At 36.4% G+C, this 23,267-nt stretch overlaps 1 long non-coding RNA gene across 1 annotated transcript in view; it reads right to left on the bottom strand.

Annotated features, from left to right (window-relative positions):
• Nucleotides 1-1,491: 1,491 nt before the first annotated feature.
• The window catches only part of LOC114691702, a 318,223-nt gene continuing 296,447 nt past the window's right edge, over nt 1,492-23,267 (bottom strand). Inside the window, exon 3 of the long non-coding RNA XR_003734261.2 lies at nt 1,492-2,595. This is a non-coding gene — a long non-coding RNA (uncharacterized LOC114691702). The remainder of the gene's footprint in view (nt 2,596-23,267) is intronic.

The following is a 23,267-nucleotide window of genomic DNA, read 5'->3' as shown; positions in this document are numbered from 1 at the left end:
CCTAATTTTGGTAGGTCATATCTGACTAGAATTTATCTATTTTTCTGTATTACTGCTATCTTAGATTTTTGCAGTATAGTTTTTTTTTTTTTAAATATTCCACAATGACTTCTGTTTTAAGCTCCCTGATTTAACTCTGATTGTGTTAATGTGTAATTTTTCTCTCTTTCTTCCAGTTAGATTGACTAGGAGTTTTTCAATCTTGCTTATTTTATTTAAAGAAGCAAATTGTTGCTTGGCTGATGCCTCGAACCTTCTCCATTTAATTATTTTCAGTGTAATTATTTGTTGTTTCTTGCTATTTCCTACAATTAGGTATGTTCTTGTTTTTCTATAATTATGAATAAAATCGTTAGGCAATGTATTTGCAATCTCACTGGTTTTATTCTAAGCCCTTGTATATTAACTTTCATTTTAGAACCACCTCTTCCATATTACAGAGCTTCTGGTGAAATGTGCTATCATTTTCATTTGATTGTGAGTGTTCAAATGTCCTTCCTGACTTTCCCAGTGACCTTTGTTCATTCACTAGGGTATTGCTCAGATTTTAAGTATATGCACAATTTCTGAGTATTCTTGTTATGATAGTTTCTGGGTTTATACCATTATAATTGCTAAAAAAATTACTTTGAACCTTTGTGTTTGGTAAGAATTTTTTGTGGCATATAATGCTATCACTCTATAGAAGGTTCCAGGAGCCATTGAAAATAATGTACTGGGCCAGGCAGTGGTGGCGCACGCCTTTAATCTCAGCATTCTGGAGGCAGAGGCAGGCGGATCTCTGTGAGTTCGAGGCCAGCCTGGACTATGAAGTGAGTTTCAGGAATGGCGCAAAGCTACACAGAGAAACCCTTTCTCGAAAAACAAAAACAAAAACAAAAAACAAAAAAAAAAAAAAAAAAAAAAGAAAGAAAAGAAAAGAAAATAATGTATTGGAAGGACTCTTGCTGTGCGATGGTCTGTATGTCAAATTACTCTAATTGGTCAATAAATAAAACACTGATTGGCCAGTGGCTAGGCAGGAAGTATAGTCGGGACTAACAGAAAGGAGAAAAGAAAGAACAGGAAGGTGGAAGGAGACACTGCCTACAGCCGCCATGACAAGCAGCACATGAAGATACCGGTAAGCCATGAGGCACGTGGCAAGGTATAGATTTATGGAAATGGATTAATTTAAGCTACAAGAACAGTTAGCAAGAAGCCTGCCATGGCCATACAGTTTGTAGGCAATATAAGTCTCTGTGTTTACTTGGTTGGGTCTGAGCAGCTGTGGGACTGGTGGGTGACAAAGATTTGTCCTGACTGTGGGCAAGGCAGGAAAACTCTAGCTACAGACTCTTCTGTAGAAGACCACTAAATCTACTTGATCACATTACATAGTTTAGTTCAGAATGTTCTTGGAGGATTTTTAGTTTGAGAGCCCTCACTAAATTTGATAGTAGGATATTGAAGTTTCAATATTGTATTAAAATCGTTTTGACTTTAGTATTTTATTATGAAATTGAGAGCCACAACATCTATTACATACATTTGCATTTCTTTTTATTTTATTAGTGGTATGTAGTGGCTTTCTTTATCTCCTCTAACCCATTTTTGTTAGAAATCTACTCAGTTGGATATCAAAATATCAGTATCAGCTTTATTTCTGGTTCTGTTTTATCAGTGGGTTGATTTCTGATTGTTGACTTTCTGTGTTTATAACAGTGGCATGTGTTTCTTGGAATCAACAGATAGTTGGATCTAGCTTTTTAATTCACTCAAATAGTATGCATCTATAAAATGTTTATTTGAGGTCATTTGCAATAAAATTATTTTTGTGAACAAATAAAAAGGGAGGAAATGGAGAAAATTGTAAAAGAAACTGAAAACAAATAGTTTAGTTATTTGGAAAATATATAGTCAAAGTATAGCATAGATGTAGAGCAAGGAAGGGCAGCCATTAAGAGTAGTTCTGGTTAGAAAATGATAAAAGCAAACAATTGAAGCATGAAAATATAATAAAAAATTCTCAAAAAATAAGTAAAATCAAGTCAAAGTTATTATCACTTCATTTGGTGTGTCTTCCTACTTCTGTTGAATTTTTCATCTTCCTCTCATTTTATTGTCTTTTATAAAATATGTTAATTGAAATAGAATTATATTACTTCTTAACCCTTCCTACCCTCCAACCATTCCAAGATTCCTTCCCTTAAATTCCTTATAACATTCTAAACCACAGATAAGTGTAGCTACCACCTCTCATCAAAGAACTCACAGAAAATCATCATAGGACATGGTGCAAAAATCAACAGACTGTGGAGAACCAATCTTCAGTGGATGCATTTCCACCACATCTCTAGCATCTGTGGCTCAAAGAACTTCATAGAAGAGGGTACAGAAAGAATGATAGTCTTTCCAACAGTCTCTGGAATTGAAAAGACTGAGTTTTAGTAATTCAAACAAGCCATGCTAGCATTTCGCTTATGTGGTGTTTCTGTGTGGGCATCTATCTTCTTCTGGACAACCACAGTCTGAGGACTCCAATGATTACTTGCAAGAATGCTTCTGGTTTGCTAGTAATTGCTTTTCCCACACAAGGCCTTCTTGGTTGATACTCTGGAAGAGGGGTGAAAAATTCCACCTGAAACTCTACTGACTTTTGTCATTGTGCTGTATCTTCCCATCCATACTTACAGTCAGATGTGGCAATTCTGCATTTATTTTCCAACTTATCCAGCTAGCTTGCGAGGCTTCTGATACTCCCTGATACCAAGAAGCCTGTGATCTCTTTCTTTGCATGGTATGTGCTTGTATCTCAGTTCATATATATTTCTGTAGCTTCAGGTGACTGCTGGACAGGATTTCTTTTGATCCATATGATTCCCTGCTTCAGTCTATCCTGAATCTTCAGAGACACAAATCTTTCAGGTTCTCCAAAGGACACTCATGGTAACCATTCTCTGCCCCCACCCCCACTCCTTAGCATCCAGTTTCTAAATTCTCACCAGCAAGTACTTAGCATTCTCTGCAGAACAGGTTGTAGTTTTCTGGACCAGCCACACCTCGCTCTGTCAACAAGAGCAACAAGCTGCAGTGTCAGTGTGCAGAGATGTTGTGCAGTGACTATATCTCCCATCTTATACAAAGCTGTTTTGCCTCTTACAGTGAAGAGTCTGAAATAGCTTTTCTGATATAAGAATCTGCCTTCTCTTCACAGTTACCTAGCTCATTCAAGTGATTTTTTTCTAGAATAAAGGGATTTTTTTCCCTATAGATATATCCGGTACTTCTATTTAGAAACAAAATCTTTTCACTTCCTTTGAAATATCACAAGAGTTACTGTGAGTTCTCCTCTTTCTTTTAAGATTTCAAAGTATCTGAGGAAGACAGCAGAGTTCAGTTTCAAAGCAACCAGTTATAGACTCCCAGAAGTTTGTAAGAAAGAATTCGCTAAGCTTCTCTTCACCTCATGGAGGAAATTTCATGCAGCGAGGCCAGACATTAGAGGTAGGGAGCACAGGTCTGCATTTTCATTAATCTGCTATTTGATGGAGCAATTTGCTTAATTTCTTTACAGTTAAACTTCCTTAACTAAAAAAAAAATGGACTAAAACAGTTTTGCTTTGCCTTATTCTGTTGCCAGGATTAACTGAGATAAGATCTGGAATGTGTTTTGTAAGAGCTTGGCACAGCATGGAGACTCAATGCAATGCATCTATTTTTAGTAATAGAAGCACAATCCTGAAATGATAAATATATGCCTGGCTTGCATATCATGTTCCTGGGATCATTACCTTTTTTTCTGGGCAAAGATCAGTATTATACCTACAAGCAAGGGCCAAGGACCCATCAGTATTTGGAAAAGCATCCAGAGAAAAGAAGATGGGGCACAGGAAGAAGGTGCTGAGTGATCCACTTATTTCTGATGGATGGCATGTGTCTAGCTAAGGGCTATTTTTAACAGAGCCATCAAAACTATAGCTGATCACGGTCTATAGCCTCTTAGAAGAACAGCCAGCATCTGGAAGGATTCAGGACCAATGAGAACTTTATGAAACTGTACTTGATATTTTCTCTGGTGAAGGTTTTGCTTAGCAATAACTGGAATCCTTGATCTATTTTCTTTCTAATATGCTACTTTTCTAATATACATCTGTCAATTACAAAAATAATCAGTGAAAAAAAATATTTGTGTTTCCATATAATTGTCTTGGTTTTGATGTTTCTTAAATTGCAGAACTCTACTTAGTAATTCACACCAGCAACTTGAGCCAAAAAATGTGATTCTGTATACACAGCACTGCAGTTCTCTCCCCTCTGAACATAAGAGGAATATGGCTATGGTTTCAACTCTACCTTTCATATCTAAAACAAAATCTTATGATCCATGTGGAGCAATCTCTGGTAATAAACTTGGGAAAACACGATCCCAGATTAGCTTGACTGACTTAATAAACCCACAATCATCTCTATTTCAAGGTCACTTATGTTCCCAGCTCCAAATAGTTTCTTGATTTAAAACATTTCTACACTCAAACTTCCTTGTATTTCAGTGTTCCCTATTAGAAAATGTAAAAGACATGCTCTTTCACCTCAATACTCAGGGTTAATGACTTGCAATCACATTTTCTCTCCCTTTCTGCTAAAGCACATATCTATTCCTACTCTCAGTATAGACAGATCAATGGGAATGGGGTGAGCCCTTTGGAATTGTGTTTTTATTTTCCCCTCTGCTGCTAAGATCACCCCAGTTAGCCATCTTCCTGTATAACATCACTCTCTCTGCAGCACTTGAAGTCAGACTCTCTTGCCTCATGTATGTTATTCACCAAGTGACAGTGTGAATTATAGTTTCTTGACTATTAAATAGTAAAACAAGCATTTCTCCTGCTCAGAAACTTTAAGTGCTTTTATGCCACACTTAAACACACTTAAAATGATTGCACAATTTTTACTATGGCATTTAAGTCACTATTCTGTCTTAGCTCTAGACTTCTTTATAGGCCCACTACCTATAATTCTAGTGGTTTTCTATGTCATGCCTCCCAATGGTCCTTATCACTTAAGCACTCTTATTACACTTCCGCATCAGAGCATGAATACTTGCTGCTCTACTCTCCTGAAATTCTATTCTTCCACATGTCTGCATGGTAGTATAATTTACTCATGTCAATTTTCTGCTTGCACATCCACGCATTCTTTCTGAAACAGCATCTCTATCTCTACTTCATTTTTCAGCTTTCTATTTATCCGCAGCATTGATTATTGCCCAACACTTTTTATAAAGCATTTTTTATTTAAATTATCATTTCCTCCTCTTTATACTGAAATGTAAGATGTGTGAGAAGGAATCTGGATTTTTAACCACTCACTTTTGAGTGTTCCACATTTATGGCACAATTTACCTCCTTGTAAATTCTTATAAAATGAAGCTTATGCTCATGAGTTGGTTTAGGTTGGCTTTCTCTTTGCACTGATTAGACTATGCTTTGGTGGGGGAACTCTGGGATATGAATCTGAGCATAGAGTCAGGCGACATATTTTGAAATGTTTACACTTTAGAATACCAAGGCACCCCTTGTATCCATGTCACCTACAAAAGCTGCAGCCTTTCACCTTGTCTTGGAGCAAGATTAAGTAAAAGAGAATGAAGAAAGCAAAGAAGAAAGGAAAGAAAGAAGGAAGAAGTTAGCAAACACTGGACCTAACAATGAGGGTAATAAAAAGGTCTAAATGCAATAATAGATAAATACCAAGCAAGTAGCACCAGTAGCTTTCTTACCTTTGCCATTGGCACATCATTCAAGTTATATACCTAGGACCACAATTAAATTATGCTTCAGGAGCATAATAAAAAACAAACAAACAAACAAAACAAAACAATAAACAGTGTAACAAAACAAACATGTAGACCAATGGGGTTGAATTGAATGCCATAACATACAGATGTTTGTGGTACTATTAAAAACTGGGTATCCACATGTAGAAGTTTTTAAATAGATCTATATCTTTCAGTGTAATGCTTTGAATTGGAATTATCCCTAGAGGCTCATTTTTTTTTTCTTATAAACTGTATGGCCATGGCAATTATCTAGTTCTTCTATCTTAAATTAACCGATTTCTGTTCATCTATATGTCACCACATGTTCCATGGCTTTACCTGCTGCATTTACATGATGCTCCCTGAACAGCAGGCTGGCGTCTCCTCTCATTCCGTCTTCCTGTTCTCCCCATTCTCCTCTATGCTAGTCCTGCCTATACTTCCAGCCTGGCTACTAGTCAATCAGTGTTTTATTTATCAATCAATGCTCACAGCACTTCCCCTTTTTCTTTTCTTTTTTTCAAAAAGGAAGGTTTTAACTTTAACATAGTAAAATTACATATAACAACAATTATCAAGCAAGAATTACAGTTACAATACTAAAGAAGATACCCTATCTCTCCTATATTTGTGAGTCTAAGGTTTTGTATCTAACTTTCTTTTATCATAATTATAACTATCTAGTCTTTAACTACATCAAAGACCCCAGAAGAATATAATATTACCTGAGAAACAGGAGGCTCATACTTTTGAATGCCTGATTATTAGGAAGTGGTGCTACCTGACAGGGATTAGGAAGTTTGGTCTTGTTGGAGCAGGGTGGCCTTTCCCAAATAGGAAATTTAAAATAAGTGCATACTTTTAGCTAAACAAAATGCATAAGATTAATTTTGAATAAGTAGAATGCATCAGCAGAATCATGCTAATCAGATAAGGTCAAATAATGTGAAGAAATTGAATTTATGAATTTCATTTAGAGGGATGAAAGGAAGAGGCAATGCACTGGCAAATATAGAAGTCAGTGTAGTTTTAGTATTATTAATTTAGTTATTTATGGACACATTTCATATCAGGAAGAGAAAAATGATATGCTTGAGTTTTCCTTCCCAGATACCATACAGTGAGGTGAGGTAACAGAGTTTAATGCTGAAATATACTTTGAATTCATCAGAATAGGAATCATCAATCCTGAGGTCTGTCCTTTTTCTTTCTATCTGCTCCTCAAGACATTTCATGCCTTGAGCCACTAAACTCTCAGTTTAAGTCCTTATCAGTCATCTTGGCTCTGGCAGACTTCTCTATTCTGCCTTTTCCTCTGCTTTCCACCCATTACACTCACACAAATTATGCCCTCTGCTCAACATTTAACCTCCCCACTTCTGTTTTTTTTATTATCTATAAAGTAAAAATAGTACTTTTATATATTTTACAAATATAGTGTGATGTAAAGTAATAAGTGCTGTGGCTATCACTCTATATAAATAAAACACTGATGGCCAGTGACCAGGCAGGAAGTATAGGCGGGACAAAGAGAGAGGAGAATTGGGGAAACAGGAAGAAGCAGGGGAGACACTGCAGCCACCGCCAGGACAAGCAGCATGTAAAGACGCCAGTAAGCCACCAGCCACATGGCAAGGTATAGATTTATAGAAATGGGTTAATTTAAGATATAAGAACAGTTAGCAAGAAGCCTGCCACGGCCACACAGTTTGTATACAATATAAGTCTCTGTGTTTACTTGGTTGGGTCTGAGTGGCTGTGGGACTGGAGGGTGACAAAGATTTGTCCTGACTGTGGGCAAGGCAGAAAAATCTAGCTACAAATAAGCATATATGGAGAGTGATGGAAGAGCCTAAGAGATTATCAGGAAGGAGTAAAGTTGAAGAAGCTAGGTTATCAAAGAAAGTGTCACTACCATAGGAGAAAACTAAACAGAAATCTAAAGAAACAGGTAAGGAGCTAGGCATGAGTATCCACACCTATAATTCCAGTGATATTATGTGGTACAAGGATCAAGAGATTGAGGCCAGCCTGGAGAGCTTCTGTCAAACAAATACAAATAAAATAAAAAGATAAGAAAATAAAGAAAGCAGGTATTAGAAAAATGTCCAGGGAAAGATTATCAATATTAATAAACATATTTTAATATAGCAAAATAAGTATGAAATAATATAATATTTTGTTAATTGAGAGAATGGAGGTCTGTGAAAAGCCAAATATACGTTATTATTTGTTTGCAATAAAAATTGCTTATTAAAAGCATGGCCTAGATTCTTTTCAGTGCGTTAGGAATTAGAATTAAGTAATGATCCCTGTTGCTATGTTCAGCCTTAAGTGGAATTGCATTATTATTATTATGTTAAAAGTGCAAAATCTATTGAAGACTCAAGTTGTCGCTCTTATCAGAGGAATAAGAGAAGGAGCAAGAGATAATAGGCAATTAGTGTCTGTCAAGTACTAATCCCTGGAGAGGTCTATGCCAACAGTAGCAGCTGTTTCGAACAGGCATATGGATGACTCAGAGAAGATTGTCTCCTGACCTAAGCCCTGACATTTTTGTTATGTTTCTCAAACCAGAAGTACTTTATGTTCCTTTCTGAGAATGAAATTCATGAAGAAGTTCCAAGGAAAGTAACGGAAAACTACAACTATCATGTTATGTCATAAAAAAGGTACCAATTAAGTGTTAATAAGTCTTTAAGCTATTGTTCCTCCTCAAAAAGAAAATCGTTAAGCTAATTAATACCATTCTTTTTGAAAAGGGGAAGCTTTTAAATTTTTTAATTAATTTATTCTTTGACAATGTCATACATATGTATAAAACAATCTGGTCACATTCATCACCCTCTCCTGTCCCCCTCCCTTCCACTAAACCCTCTCCTCTCTCAACCAGTCACCCTCCGTTATCAAGTCTTTTTAGTTTTTGTTGTTTTGTTTTGTGGCACATGGTGTTTAACCAGGACTCAAGCATGGGTGTATATCTATCTATATAAAGATGTATGAAAATGAACACATTATGGGATACACCTTTAAAGACAATGACTTCTTGTCACCCAGCAGCCATTATTCCAATAGCTGACAGACTACTCCAATATTACCAGGGTCTGTTCTGATAATCATAGTGGCTGTGAGTTCATGAGTGGATGGGCTATGTCATTCTTAGAAGACATTTTTTTATGGGCCTCCTTCACATTACTGGGATCTTTAATTCTTTTACACCCATGTCTTAGAGGTTCTATTGCTGTGAAGAGACATCATGACCACAGCATGAAAACATTTAATGTGGTGGCTTATGTTTTCAGAGATTTAGTCTATTTTTACCACAGTGGGACATAGTGGCATCCAGGCAGACATGGTGCTAGAGAAGGAGCTGAGATTTGTACATCTTTTTCCAAAGGCAATAGGAAGTGGTCTGAAATACAGGACATGGTTTGAGCATATAAGGGACCTCAAAACCCAACTCCATAGTGACACACTTTATCCAACAAGGCCATACCTACCTCAACAAGGCCATACCTCCTAATAGTGCTACTCCCTATGAGCTTATGTGGCCAATAACTTTCAAATTACCACATTACACTCCCTGGCCCCCATAAACTTGTAACATTATCATAGTGAAAAATTAATGTAGTCCAAATTTCAAATGTTCCCGTAGTCTATCACAGACTCAACTGTTGTGGAATTATAGCTTAAGCTATGTTACATTCCCTTATGCTGTGGAATATTTGTTTAATGATGCAAAGATGTATTGCATTCTTTTATGTTGCACTTGTTTAACTCTGTAAAACTGTTTTCCTTTGCCTGCTAAAAACACCTGATTGGGCCCAGGCAGGAAGGAGAGTGTAGGCGGGACAACGAGAGAGGAAAATACTGGGAGGTGGAAGGCTGAGGCAGAGAGAAACTGCCAGCTGCTGCCATGACAAGTGAGATATAAGGTACTGGTAAGCCACAAGCTTCGTGGCTACTTATAGACTAATAGATATAGGTTAATTTGAGATATAGGAACTAGACAACAAGAAGCCTGAGCCATTAGGCTTAAATAATATAAGTGTCTGTATATTTATTTTATAAGTGGGCTGTGGGACTGCCAGCGCTTGGCGGGAACTGAAGAGAAACTTTCCAGCTACAGTCTAATAAAGAACTGAACGGCCAATAACTAAGCAAGAAAAACAATAGGTGGGGCTGGCACCTAGAGAGAATAAGCAGGAGAAGTGTAGTCTAGAGTGAGAAAAGGAGAACGGGTGAGGAATACCAAGACAAGTCACACAGCCATACAACTAGCCACAGAGTAAGAAGGTGAGAAAGACATAGAAAAAAGAAAGGTAAAAAGCTCAAAGGCAAAAGTAGAAGAGAAATGGGTTAAGTTAGAGAAGCTGTCTAGAAACAAAGCCAAGCAAATGCTTGGCATTCATAAGTAAGAATAAGTCTCCATGTGTTTATTGAGTGGCAGGACCCCCAAAAAAGAGTAAAAGAAAAACATCTATATACTCAACAATGCTTAAAAGTCTAAAGTTCAAAGTCTCTCCTGAGATCTATGAAATCTTGTAACTGTAATTCCCTGTAACATCAAAAACAAAAAGCAGATCGTACTTCCAACATTTCCAAAATGTAAGGAAGTGAACATAATGAAATACTAGACCAAAGCAAGACCAGAAACTAGCCAGAAAAACTCCAAACTCTATATTTCCATATCTAATGTCCAAATGTTCTTGGGTTTCCAACTTCTTTCAGCTTTTTTGACTGCCACATACTTCTTTCTCTTAGACTAGTTTCACTCCCTATTAGCAGCTCTCCTTGGAAGATATCTCATGACTGTGGCATCTCCAATATCTCAGGGTCTCCAAGGCAATCCAGGCGTCACCTCCACAGATTTACACAATTGCCTTTCTGGGTCCCCATGCAGGACATTCCAGACATATTCAAGACTGGCCTCAGTAGTTTTCCTTAATCTTGGAGGAAATATCATAACCCCTTTCTTTTAGCCTAACTTTAAAGTTAGAAAAAAGTGGAGGAAGCTGTCAAGTTCTGCTCCTTACTGGGACTGGAACATGGCCTCCTTGTCCAATTGTATCTTCACCAGCTTTCTGTTTTTGATGGTTACCTTCACTGCCTAAGCTTGGCTGCTCTGAAATTTGCTCTGTAGACCACACTGACCCCAAACTCAGAGATCCACCAGCCTCTGCCTTTTAAGGGCTGGGATTAGTGGTGTGCATGCTCTAAGCTTTTCTTTAATTGCTTTTCACAAGTTGGAAACTTATCTGGGTGGGATCTTTCCCTGAGATCACCACTCCCTTTATTCCATTTCTTAATCTGTTTATCTCTTTGTACTTAGGACATAGCTATATTCCTCTTCCTGTTTCTGCTGTTTTCCCTTCAAAATGTATATTTTGTATTTTTCCTTGCTCAGATCTCTCCTTTTCATTTAAGGTAAAAGCCTTCACAAGAATAATTCACAGAATTATTTCTTCACATTAATCATATCTCCATTTCCAGTGATCTGAAACAAAAGTAATCTTTTCCCTAATTTAACTCATTTCCCCTCTGCTAACCATTTAAAACTGCATTTCTGAAAATTTTATCCATAAGAATACTAATTTAGAATCAGTCAAATTAGATTTAAGTCTTTAGACTGTTACTGAATTAGTTAGTATTGACAAGTCAATTTTATCTGTCCTTAATTTATTTGACATTTAGAATGGAATTTTGAAATACATGATAATAATTATATTAGTATCTTGAAAATGCATAACTATGGGAAATTTTAACACTTTGGATACATCCATTTTTAAAAAATTTTTAGACTCAAAGACATAACATTAAAAATGCATATGTGACCAGCCAGAAAAGCAGCAGGCTCATTGTAGATTTTCACCTCTCACTCTTCTCCTCCAAATCCAATAACCCCATACTCTCTCCCAACTGTGTAACAAACCACCCCTGTGGCAGCCCCTTCCTATCTGTCCCCAAGCTCAGGGGATTATGTATACTTTCTCCCTCTGCCTTTTTCCTTACTCTTTCCTTTTTCCCCAGCCCACAACTCCAGAAGGCATTTTCCAGACCCAAAGACCACTCAGGCCAGAAAAGCCAATTAGGCAAACTTCAGCTGTCCACCTGTCCTTTCCCTTCTCCAAGTCCAATAACCCTGTCTCATCACCTCCTCTGTATAAACGGCCTTCAGTGGCCACTCCTTCTCTCTGTTCCCACCTCTAGTGGGTCACACAGGTCTTCTCCATACCCCCAACTCTTTTCCCTGTGTCCCAGCACCAAAAGACACAAGTCATTTCCTAGTAACCAGCTAATAGTTTCTGCCGAAGAAGCAAGTAGGCAAGCAAGGCATTGCTCATTTCTAGGCAACCAAGCAGATCCCTGTAGAACACTCTGTTTTTCTCCCTCTTGTGGAACTTCTCACTCCCACCCCATTCTAGCTCATTTCCATTCATAAGTGTCATCTCTCAATAACCATAAACATATTCTAGGTAACACACAGTAACCCTACCCTACTAAGAAACAGAGAGGGCAACAGAAACCAAGGAACATGCACCTAACAAACACGAGACCAGATGTCAAAACCTAGAATTACAATCATCCCAAAGTCAGATGCCTAGATGCCAGCATAAAAACACAATCAATAGCAACAAAGACAATATATCTCCAAGGAGGCCAGCAACCCTACCACAGTAGATCCTGAGGAAACAGCCTTTATTAATATGTAGTGGTCCTTTGAGAGAAAAAGAATAAATCCCTTAAAGAAATTTATGAAAACATAAGCAAGCAGTGGAAGGAAATGAATAAAAATGCTCAGGGCCTGAAACTGGATATAGAATCAATAAAGAAAAACAAAATGGATAGAAATCTGGAAATGAAAAATTTAGTAACTAAACATGAATTTCAGAGGCAAGTCTTACCAACAAAATACAAGAAATGAAGGAGAGACTCTCAGGGATAAAAGACAAGACAGAAGGAATAGATAACTTTGTAAAAGAAAAAGTCAAATCTAAAATATTCCAAGCCAAAAAAAAAAAAATCCAGGAAGTCTGGGAGACTAGAAAAGACTAAATCTACAAATGATAGGAATGCAGGAATTAGTAGAAAACCAGGTCAAAGCCACAAAAAGATATTATTTTAAAAAGTCATAGAAAAGGTTTCCCTAACCTAAAGAAGCAGATGCTTATCAATGTACAAGAACCATGCAGAACACCAAATGGACTGGACCAAAAAAGAAATCACATCAACACAGAGGAATCAAATCACTAAACAGACAGAAGAAAGGAAGAATTTTGAAAGTTGCAAGGGAAAAAGACCAAGCAACATAAAGACAGACCTGTAAGGCTGACTTATTAATGTAGACTCTAAAAGCCTAATGGACTGGCCAGATAATCTACAAACTCTAAGAGTTAACAGATTTGAGTTCAGAGTACCACATCCAACAAAACTTTCAACTACAATAGAGGGAGAAAGCAAGATATTATGTGATAAGATCAAATTTAAGCATATATATCTATAAATCCAGCCCAAGTCTATAAATCACACCTACAGAAGGTGATTGAAGGACAGCTTCATACTGAAGAAGGAAATCATCCCTGAGAAAACACAAGGAATAAATGATCTCTGACCAGCAAATCAAGGGGGTGCAATAGAAAAACATTATAACAATAAAATAATGAGAATCAGCAAGCACAGTTTATTGATAATGCTCCCTCATTGACAACTCTCAGCATCAATGGTTTTAGCAACCACTCTTTTAGTCTGTGTCTCTTTACTGACTAATTAAGACCATTGCTATTGAGAGTTATCAATCAGCAGTACAAAACCAGGGTCCATCATTTTACTGAATCCAAGAAATACATCTCACCATCAAGGATAGAAATTACCTCAGGTTAAAAGGATAGAAAAAAATATTCCAATTAAATGAACCCAAGAAACAAACTAGTGTTGCCATTTTAATATCTGATAAAATAGACTTCAAACCGAAACTAATCACATGAGTGAGGAAAGGACATACTCATCAAAAAAAATAAATAAATAAATAAATAAAAAACACAAAGAGGACATCGTATGTAATTCTAAACACGTATGCACTAAATACAAAGACCCCCAAATTCATAAAGGAAATATCAGTAGAACTTAAATTACATATTGAACCTCAAACACTGATAGTGTGTGACTTCAGTATATCATACTTCCCAATGGACAGGTCACCCAGACAAAAGCTAAAAAACAAAAATGCTGAACTAACTGACATCATAAACCAAATAGATCTAACGGGCCAAAAAAATTTAAGGATATGTATTTTTCTGAGCAACTCAGGGATATTTTCCTGTAATTGATCACATACTTGGACATAAATCAAGTTTCAAAAAGATACCAAAAAATTGAACACTATGCAAACTATCAGACTGCCATGCATTAAAGCTGGATATCAACAATAATAGAAACAACAGAAACTTACAAACTCATGAAAACTGAACAACTCACTACTGAATGAAAAATGAGTAAAGACAAAAAATAAGGAACAAATGAAAGATTTCCTAGAATCAAGTGAAAATGGATGACTGCATGTAGAAGAATGCAAATAAATACATAGTTACACCCTTCACAAAACTCAGCTCCACATGGATCATAGACCTCAACATAAATCCAGAAACATAGAACTGGACTGGTTCAAGGGAAAAGAGAGGAAAAACCTTGACCTCGTTGGTACAGGAATACTTTCTCAATAAACCATCTTTAATACAAGAACTACAATCAACAATTAATCAATTGTGCTGTATGGTACAGAAAGGCTTCTGCATGGCAATGACAATGGACATTATCATTGGATTTTTTTTTACCAACTATACATCTGATAGGAGGCTAATATCTAAAATTTCCAAAGAACTCAAAAAACTTGATATCAAGGAAACAAATAACACAATTAAAAAGTGGAATACAGATCCAAACAGAAAATTCTCAAAGGAGAAAATTCAAATGGCTAAGAAACATGAAAAGAAATGGTCAACATCTTTAGTCATTAGAGAAATTCAAATCAAAACTACTTTGAGATTTTATCATATGTATTGCCAAATGACTAAGATCTATCAAACAAATGACAGCTTATACGTAAGAGGATATGGAGCAAAGGGAACACCCATCTGTTGCTAGTTGGGGGTGAAATTTTACAGCCACTATGGAAATCAGTGGCAGTTCCTAATGAAGATGTGAACAAGTATACCTCAAAATATACTCAAGGAAAGTTTCATGCTACTGCTGTGGAACAATCTTTGCACACTGTAAATATGCACTGCTTTCATTGTTAATACGAAGATCAGAGAACAGAACAAGCCACTAAATTAAACATAGAGGCCAGGCAGTGGTGGCACACACTAACCCTAGCACTCCAAAGGCAGAGATCCTTCTGGATCTCTGTGAGTTCAAAGCTACCCTGGACTACATTAGATTGACTCAGTCTAGGAGAGAAAACAGAGCCAGGCAGTGGTGGCACACACCTTTAATCCAAGTACTGGGAAGCACACACACACCTTTCATCCCAAGAAGTGATGGTTGGGCATAGAAAGGTATATAAAGCATGAGGAGACAGGAACTAAAGACTTCTGCAGAAGCATCCCTTTCAGCTAAAAGCCCTTTGGGTTGGAGCTCTTTCAGGCTGAGCAGTTGGTGAGGTAAGAGGTGGTGGCTGTGGCTTGTTCCTTTGTCTCTCTGATCTTTCAGCATTTACTCCAATATCTGGCTCCATGTTTTTTATTAAAAGACCTATTAGCAATAAAATGACTTCTAATGACAATCTGCTATACTCAGAGTACCTTGCTCAGCCATAAACAGAAAAGCTTCTTCCTGCAGCAGAAGGGAACAAATACAGAAATCCACAGCAAGACAATATGCAGAGAGTGAGGGACCCTGGAACTAAACCCTGAATTTTATGTTTCCATCAAATCCCTACTCACGGGTGTTAGAGGTGCAGAGGATGTAGAAAAAAATGTAAGAGCTAAAGGAAACGGAGGACACCATAAAAACAAGGTGGCTAAACATGACAGGACCAATGCAAATAAGAACTAAAGGGGGAAGAGGAATCATGTACAAGGCTGCACCTTGTACATGGACTTCGGGAATGATGAGTGGAAGGAGACACAAACCCTCATCCCTTAACCCAGGAACTACCTCCACTTGATAACTACTTGAAAATTAAAATTTAGTTTTCTTCAAGATAATCTCACTAGGGAAACAAACTACTCTTTAAGGTAGGCCACATGCCAAGTAATAGATGGCCAATATCAAAAACACAACAGCATCCTTGTAGGTTCCTTGTTTCATAATGTTGTGTCGGGGCTTTTTTTTAAATTTTAATATTTTTTTCACTTTTTCTGCCCTATATGTATATATTTTGTGTATATATGACAACTTACAGTTTTGTGTTTTTGTGGGATTCCTGAGTTTGCAAATGAGTTGATCTCTACTTTCTTTCTGTCTCTTTCCTTGGGCTCTTTTCTTTCTGTTTGTTTTGTTTTATTCCAATATGTTGCTTTATCATATTACATTGTTATATAATATTATATTGTATTGTATTATAATTATTATTTGCTAGAAGCTTTTATTTTATAAGAGACAGAAAGGAGGTGGATGTGGATGGGAGGGAGGGTGGGGAGGGACTGATGGAGTAGAATGGGGAGAATTGTAATAGATACATTGTATGTAAAATGCATTTACTATGAAAGAAAAATTTAAACTTCCATAAAAATTATGCTCATATTTCTTATGATTTATATTTTAACCATATACAATTTAATTTTTAGTACATAGCTTTTCAGTTAATCTTTTAGTTTATGTAAAACTATGTAACTTTCAACATAACAATAAGAGTTTCATAAAACTAAATGTCTTCCTTATTTTCATTTATTTTTCCTTTGAAATCCTAAAATACTGTGGCAGAAACATGTAATGTGCAGTCAATACCACTGAAAAATGTATCACTGTACTGACATGGATATATCCTTTTTACATTACATGGATATATCCTTATTACATGGGTAATATGATATTTTGCTATGCTCAGTATTCTTCAGTTATTTGTCTTATTTTTTTATATTATGAACAATATCGGCCAGGTCCTGGTTTTATAGTGTGTGAACTAAGGTGCAAAGACAGTCATTCTGATGCATAGCCTATTACCTTAACCACTAATAAAAAGTACTTCTTTTCTAATGGCAAAGTTATTGATGATGGTAGTTAACAAAATGATACTGAGAATTATGCAACTGAAAGCTAATTAAATAAATGAGGCATAATTTTAAGAATGAAATACTCAATGCAGGTAAAAGAGAGCTGTGCAGAGGAAATTAGTTTACAAATGGCTAGGGCTTCCACAAAACAGAGGGAGGACTAAATAACCATTTTCTGAACTGAAACCATTTTCTGAACCATTGTACTGAAAGTACAAAATTCAATCCTTTTCATGATATTAATCGTATATACCCAATTGAAGTGTGGTGATTAAACAAAATCAACCTTCTCAACATACATGTAGTATGAAGACAAATTAAATCCTTATTTCCTGCAAGATACAAAGTTTAGTTAGATTTCTGAAAAAATATTAATGTATAATTGTCTTAGAGTTCTCCCCAACTAGAGTTAAAAACACATCTGACGGAACTGTATATCATGTATTATGTATCATAAATATATATCCCTTCTACATATGAAATAAGGAATGACCTCAAGTAATTATAGAAGCCGAGGGGTCTAAGTCTGCAGCCAACAAGTTACAGACCCAGGGAGACAATGTGCATTTCCATTCTAAGTCTGAAGATCTGGGTATGAGATAAGAAAATTAGGTTTCACTTCAAGTACTTGCAGCCTCTAGACTTAGAAAAAAACAGTGTTTCAGTCCAGCTTCAAAGGCTTGGAAAACCTAATGTCCCAGAATTAAAGGGAGAGAAGTTTCTACCTACTCCATGTTAGTTGTAAACAGGCCCTCAATTGACTGGAAGCAAGAAGTCCACATTATGATAGGTGACTTGATTTCCTCAAGTGGTGATTGATCCAAAAGGCAATCGCACCCAAATATGCAGTTATAAAACACTCAGTATACCATGGTCCAAATACATGTGTACTCCAAAGCTCAGCTGGGTTGACTTATGAAGATTACCACCGACATGCTTTGATGATTTTATTAAAATTTTTTGAGAAGGGCGTTTTATCAACTACACTGAATATATAAAAAGAATACCTACTTTTGATAATTTATTGGCGAGAAATTGTCAGATAAATATAGAGATAGCTATCATATATTCAATACCTAGCTGTACAACCACTGCCCCAGGAAACAGAGACTTTTATAATTTCTAACAGTTGAGAATTTAGCTCATTACCAGAGTCTGTGCTCTCAATTTCTTCACCACAGCTGTGTTTTTCCTGTTCTGAAACTTCATGTAACAGTGCTTAACAATGCTGCATATTGGTGAGTAGCTATTCTTACTCAACATAACATTCTTAAGATTCTTCCAGTTGTGAGATGTGTACATAGTCCATTCATAGGTACTATTGAATATTCCATTGGAAGGACATGCAGTATTTTATTTATCTCTATTTGGGCTGATATCTAGTTAGACTTACAAGTTTGGGGCTATATTCAGAAAGAAAATACTACACAATTTTGCACACATGGCTTCTGTTGCACATAATACATATATTTTCCTTTACTGAGTAAGTAGGTGTGTAATTATTATCTTATATTCCACACAGGAATTGAAAGTGGCAAAGTAGTGGGTCACTTTTAATATCTAACAATGAAAATGTTTATTAAATCATTTTAAAAAATATTACATGTATGGATATTCAGCCTGCATGTAGTTCTGTGAATCACTTGTGTGCCTGGTGCCTGTGGAGACCCTCAGAGAGTATTGGATCTCCTGAAACTCAAATTACAGATGGTGAGGAGTCATAATGTGGTGCTGGTCATTGAACCTGGGTCATCTGGAAGAGCGATGCATAGTACTCTTAATCATTGAAGCATCTCTCCAGCCACAAAAGTGGAAATTCTAAACATTCAGAATATTATCAAAATTGACATCATCAAGTTTAATCTAAGAGATGTGGCTAAGGTGGAAATGGCACCTAGAGTCAAATAATTGCACATTAGTTCATTCAAACAAATAGAGATAATATGGTTAAATTACATACTATCGATTGTGAAATGCAGTGTAAGTGTGAGTGTTGAACTAAGGACACAGGTCTTAGCATTTTAACCTGTAAATAGGAAAACATATAGGCATGAGTTTACTGATAGATACGTAGATGAGAGCTTTGAAATTAAGAAACAATTTCATATACCTTTTCTGTTTATCCTCATTGTTTTCCTGCCTTCCTGCTGTGTTCCCTTCCTTTCTTGCTGTGTTTTTCCTTTTGTCTTGAGAAAGCATGTCCAAATTGGTTCCCATTTATTACCACAATTCGTAAAAAAAGTAAAAAGATTATTATTTACTGAAAACAATGATGTTACAAGACTTTTCTTAAAGTTTAGTTACAAAATATTTCCTGATTATATATTTTTTTAAAAAAGGGTGGTTTTGTGACTTCTGGTTGAATGTGTTTTCTTCTTATTATTATTTTTATTTTTAAATTAAATTTATTTATTTTATTCTATGTATATAAATGTTTATTTATTTTATTCTATGTATAAGCATTTATGTATGCATAACATGTATGTCTGATGATGCTTTCAGAAGATATTGGGCCCTCCAAAACAGGAGTCACAGATAATTGTTAATGAACATGTGTATGCTGGCAACTGAACCCAGGTCCTATGCAAGAGTAATAAGTACTCTTAATCTATGTACAATTTCTTTGATCAGAAAGGAGTTAATTTATAAACAAAGATGGCACATAATGTCAGAGTTCTATCATTTGAAATCAGAAATACTCACAAATTTAAGTGGAGTTGTTCAGAATCATTTTTATCCTCTCAGATGTTACGCCAGTATTTAGATGAAAATTACATGTTATTTAGAGTTAGATGCCCCACTAATAGCTGTGAGTGAAGTAGAAAATCCAACAAACCACAGGATCCTTCCTTTCAGTTTTATAAAATCAAGAGGACTTTTAAACTCATTTACTAAAGACATTCTGCATTTAATTTAATTTATATAGTGATTGCATGCAAACACACATGCACAAACAAAACATACATACCACACACCATAAAACACACACACACACACACACACACACACACACACACACACACACACACCATGCTCCTAAATTTAAAATTTGGAATGTCTAATATAAAATTCCTAACATGTACTCTGGAAAGGCAAAGACAAAATTCAGTAAGAATGAGAACACTGAATTCACACCAGGGTCAGATGCTGCAGGTGTGCTGTGATTTCTCCCTACACATGATCCAGATGTCTTGTTGCTACTCTTTTCAAGCCCACCTATTTCCTCAGATTTGGTTTCTATATATATATATATTTTTTTGCCACGCATCTAGGTCACGGCATTGATGAAATACTCATGAGACTCTTGTGTACAGCATATATATGATATTCTAGATATTATTATTTGAACCTGATATGGTTGTCATCTGATGGGTTTTGGCATGATATCTGGGTACTAAAGATTCTGACTTCATCAGTGGGTCAATTATATCCATTGATTTATAGTATGATGAGATTGTTGGGAAGTGATGAAAAGCAGGGGGCGAGACCTGGTTGGAGGGAGTCGGTAGTAGTTGGAAGTTTTCTATGTCCCACCTGTCCTGGGGCTGGAATAAATCTCTCACCCACAGTCTGCAGCCATTTATAAAATAATCACACAGAGGCTTAATATTATTTATAACTGCTCAGCCATTAGCTCAGGCTTATTACTGACTAGCTCTTACACAAATTAACTAATAATTCTTATCTGTGTTTAGCCAGTGGTACCTTTTCTCAGTTATGCCTTTTCCCCTGCTTCCTCTGTGTCTGGCTGGTGAGTCCTGACACTGTCCTCCCTCTTCCCAGAATTCTCCTCGTCTGCTTATCCTGACTATACTTCCTGCCTGCTACTGGCCAGTCAACATTTTATTTATCAACTAATCAGAGTAATATATATTCACAGCATACAGAATGACATCCCACAGCTGTTTGTGACTTAGCAAAGACCCTGGAAGAACATACTCTGCCTCATTCTGCTTTCTGCACAGCAGGAACTGAATTGGTTTACTTCATCACAGGTTGCCAGCATGGTGTTCACTCTCTTCAGTTTCACTGATGACCAGAAACTACTGAACCACATGACATTGGACTACAAACTCAGAACTTCTTAGTGAAAGTAAATCTTTGCTCCTATGAACTGTTTCCTTGAAATGTTTATCACGGTGATGAAATGTGACTGATAGCATACATAACACAAGAAAATCAGGTGCTAGAAATATTAATCCTTAATATTACAGCTAATGTTAGTATAACTTTACTGTAACCAGTCACTTTTCTACAGCTTTAATACTAATTTAGTCATCAAATTGATGTTACAAGGAAGTGTAATGCATCCTTTTCTGTTAATATAATTAAACTTCTTAGGCATATTATCTTAATTAATAAAAAAAGAATTGTTTAATTCTCTGGATAGTCAAGGGATTGGCAGCAGAGACTGCTTAACTCTTGGGATCTGATAGGTAATTTGAAGGAGATATCATATAACTAAATCGCCAATTTGGAAGTGAAGGTATAACAGAGAAAGAGAGAGCATGCACTAAAATAAGACAGAAAATGTTCCCGTAGTTGCCCCTGAAAGTTTACCTCCAACTGTCCTGAGTACCTCCCATCCATTCTAGAGCCCACTTCTTCAAAGTCCCTCACAGTGTCCAGAGCTTGATTGACGGCTATGCTTCTCACTCATGATATCTGGAGCACAACTCACAACTCTGCTGTAGCAAATAGTAATTTTATCACCTCTATTTTAAGAATGAAGACATGGAGTCATGAATCAGTTCACACTTTCACTCTGAGCTTCTGAGATCCATGTATCATGTTTGATAACTCTTAGGTGAGTCACTGTGCAGCAGCCCCCTAGATGTAGTACTTTGATCATTGCCTTATTCCTCATGGGAGACTGGGAATACTATGCCTGACACATAGTCTAAGGTGATAAGAGGACTGCACATAGGGGATGGGTTATTCAATAATGGGATTTAAAAAGAAAAATGTCCCAGGAAAAGAGAGATCTATTGATTTATTTGTGGGGAGACACGCCTTGAAAATTTCTTCATCTCCTTTTTCTGTTGTCAGCCCTGTCCTTTCCTGTCCCCATGGGAAATGTGATCATGATTCAGGCTTTTTGTGTTTAATATGTGGTTCATTCTGAGCATATGGTCAAAGAAGTACAATCTTTTGCTGGGATTGACATTGGGCGATGATAGAAAGGAACTTCCTCTTGCTTTTTCAGGGACATGCAATAGGCAACTTCAGCACATGGAAATGATTCTCGGAGTCCTCTTTGTTCCACAGTAGAAGAACTCACCTGCAGAATGGAATAAAAGAGCTGCAGAGAAAAGTGAACTACTGTGGCAATAAGGAGCAAGGGATTTGTAGGGGAAGCACCAGCTACAGAAACCACTGTTTGATCTTGAATTTTGCTTCAGCTAGTTTATTTTGGAACTTAGCCATTTGTCATTCCCATGGTACTGATTAATGCAGCAGAAAATCAGATAAGCTGAGACCTTTGGGAAAGCAACTGATAGTCCTACAGTTAAGCTAACTCACATGAAGAAGAAAAAAATATATAATTATCAGCCAGAAACAAAGTTCTAATCATACATAGATGCAGGATGACATGAATCCCAAATTCGTGACAGTGGCTGAAGACCACGCTGCCCCACCTAATGAGGTGTATCCAATATCCTGTAGCCTCACATGATACTTATTTCTGCTCTGAGTAATTTGATCTTAGAAGACAGAAAAGCAAGTTTAGGCCAACAAGATGGCTCAGTTGGGAAATTGCTTTCTAAACAGGCCTGCCCGCTCTCCTTCATAATCTCTGACCTCCACACACTCATTATGGCCTATGTGGATATACTCATTCATAAAATATTATTTTATGAATAAAAATAATATTTAAAAAAAGAAATCCCACATATACTTAGAATCTAAGGAACAAGAGGCTGCTTTCATATCTATGTAGCAATAATATTGCAAATGAGTTTTGAAAGAACAGAGAAGAATAGAGTTGCACAGAGTTAGTGCAATTCAATTAACTATTAAGATGAGGTAGTACTCAGCAAGTGCCTGGATGGGTTTCTGGGGAATGGCTGAAGCAGGTAGTGTCATGATATATGTTAACATATTTGTGTTCATATATCTTTTAAAATAAATAAAAATTATTGACATGGTTTGATTTCATTTTCAGTTCCCAATAGTATTGTAAGCCAATTGGATATAAGCATTTAAACTGCTCTCTATATTAAACCTATTAATTGTGAATATAACTTTCAAAA

The sequence above is a fragment of the Peromyscus leucopus genome, chromosome 6 (genome assembly GCF_004664715.2).
Source record: "Peromyscus leucopus breed LL Stock chromosome 6, UCI_PerLeu_2.1, whole genome shotgun sequence".
In the NCBI taxonomy this organism is placed as follows: Eukaryota; Metazoa; Chordata; class Mammalia; order Rodentia; family Cricetidae; genus Peromyscus; species Peromyscus leucopus.
Note: the sequence above shows the minus strand (reverse complement) of the source record. Positions and strands in the feature narration are given on the sequence as shown.